The following is a 2500-nucleotide window of genomic DNA, read 5'->3' as shown; positions in this document are numbered from 1 at the left end:
CTATTTACTTATCTACTTCTTTATCATTTATTCATCAGCTTATTTATTTATCTTATCATTACTTCTTCTTAAAAGATTTCACTAATAGTCCTTTAGTGCGAAATAACAGTGTGTCATTGGCAACGACTGCTCTGTTCTTAACATTTTTATGCAATGCTTTTTTTTGTCTTTTGACAATGGTTGGATAATTTTCAAAACAAGTATGTATGTACGGATCATTCACACACGTGTACACACACACACACACACACACACACACCCAAACACATAAAAACACACATATAAACGCGCACGACACACATACACACATATAAACCACACACACATAAGTACGCACGACACGCATACACACATACACACACACACACACACACACACACACACACACACACACACACACACGTACAAACACACACACACACACACACACACACACACACTTAAACTCAGAAACACAGACATCTGTACCATTTACTGTATACTGTACATGTGTATAAATCTACCTACTTTTCTCTCTGTCTGTCTCAATGGTTATACTTATACATAGTACACTGTTTGGTGTAGCAACATATTAAGCAGAAAATTCCAGTTGGTTAATACGTGTTCCTTGATAAAAGAAAGAAAGAAACTGGTAAGGAAAAGAACTCTTAATTAAATCTATGACTGGGAAAAGATCAGACTAATTACATATGATTAAGAGCTGTTTACTCCTTGACTTCCCTTCTTCTATGATGGTGTCTTCTCTGATAAAACACTATGTGCCTGTATCAGAAGGTTATATGTGGGTAGAATCCCGTAGAGCTTGCGTTTGTTTTAGAGAATGAAAATATGTGGATATATGAAAATGTGGACAGAATACCGTAGAGTTTCACGTTTTTCAAAAATAAAATGGAAAGAAAAAAATATATAAAATACACTCTTTTCGCCCGTATTTTTAGATGCTGTATATTCAGGAAGTGCAGAATCATTAATCATTTGAAAAGGATACTTAGCAAAATGGATATTTAATGAAATTAAGAGTGCTTATCTCTGTGAGTTGGAATATATGGGAGTCTGGATGTGTTTGTGTTCACTGTATGGTTCTGTAAGGGAAATAACTTCATATTGATATCGATAAAAAATAAAGGGTTTGATTAGAGGGTTGAGTTACAAAGTAGGACTATCTGTTTCTTCTTGGTTGTTTATCTCTCTTTCTCTCTTTCTCTCTTTGTCTCTTTCTCTTGCTCTCTCTCTCTCTCTCTCTCTCTCTCTCTCTCTCTCTCTCTCTCTCTCTCTCTCTCTCTCTCTCTCTCTCTCTCTCTCTCTCTCTCTCTCTCTCTCTCTCTCCTCTCTCTCTCTCTCTCTCTCTATATATATATATATATATATATATATATATATATATATATATATATATATATATATGTATATACATATATACATATATAGTATACATACAGACATTCACACAAAGACGCTCTCTCTCTCTCTCTCTCCCCTCTCTCTCTCTCTCTCTCTCTCCTCTCTCTCTCTCTCTCTCTCTCTCTCTCTCTCTCTCTCTCTCTCTCTCTCTCTCTCTCTCTCTCTCTCTCTCTCTCTCTCTCCTCTCTCTCTCTCTCTCTCTCTTCTCTCTTCTCTCTCTCTCTCTCCCTCTCTCTCTCGTCTTCTCTCGCTCTCTCGTCTCTCTCGCTCTCTCGTCTTCTCTCTCCTCTCTCTACAACTCTCTCTCTCTCTTTTCTCTCCTCTCTCTCTCTCTCTCTCTCTCGCTCTCTCTCCTCTCTCCTCTCTCTCTCTCTCTATAAATATATACATATATATATATATATATATATATATATATATATATATATATATATATATATATATATATATATATATATATACATGTATATACATATATACATATATAGTATACATTGACACAAAGATGCGGAAAAAAGAATAGGAAAGAGAAAGAGATAAAACGGAAACACAGAGAGGGAGAGAAAGAAATTGGAAATCAAATATTTATCCAATCCTATTATGAGACGATATCTATTCCCTTTTTCCACTCAGGCCAAAAGCAGAGTCCAAATTCATTCATCAACTTCAGCCACGATAAAGAATGAAACGAAAAGAAAAGAAGAGAAACGAAAAGAAAAAAAAGAATCAATCTCGCTTACCACTGTATTTGGAACATCTGGAAGTGAACGAAAAAAATAGAATTATTCGTTTTTTGTAGGGAGATGAGTGTGCTTGTGACAGGGCAGTGATAACTGTTATTGTTATGGAGTTGTGAGATTTTTTTTTTTAGTTAGTTCAGTAGTAGATACGTTTAGTAGATTGCTGAGATATTTTGGTTCTTATAAGGTTTGATTTGTTGATGTTATAAGTATTATTGTGTTGTTTTTTATGGATTTTATGTTTTATAATTATTATCATCGAAAAAATCATGGAAAATCCATGATCGCCAACGTCCTTGTAGGACAGGGCACTTGAGAAAAAAAATCATCGTTTTATAACTCTTTCTCCCTCGCTTTTT

Source organism: Penaeus monodon, chromosome 43 (assembly GCF_015228065.2).
Source record: "Penaeus monodon isolate SGIC_2016 chromosome 43, NSTDA_Pmon_1, whole genome shotgun sequence".
NCBI classification, from domain to species: domain Eukaryota; kingdom Metazoa; phylum Arthropoda; class Malacostraca; order Decapoda; family Penaeidae; genus Penaeus; species Penaeus monodon.
Note: the sequence above shows the minus strand (reverse complement) of the source record.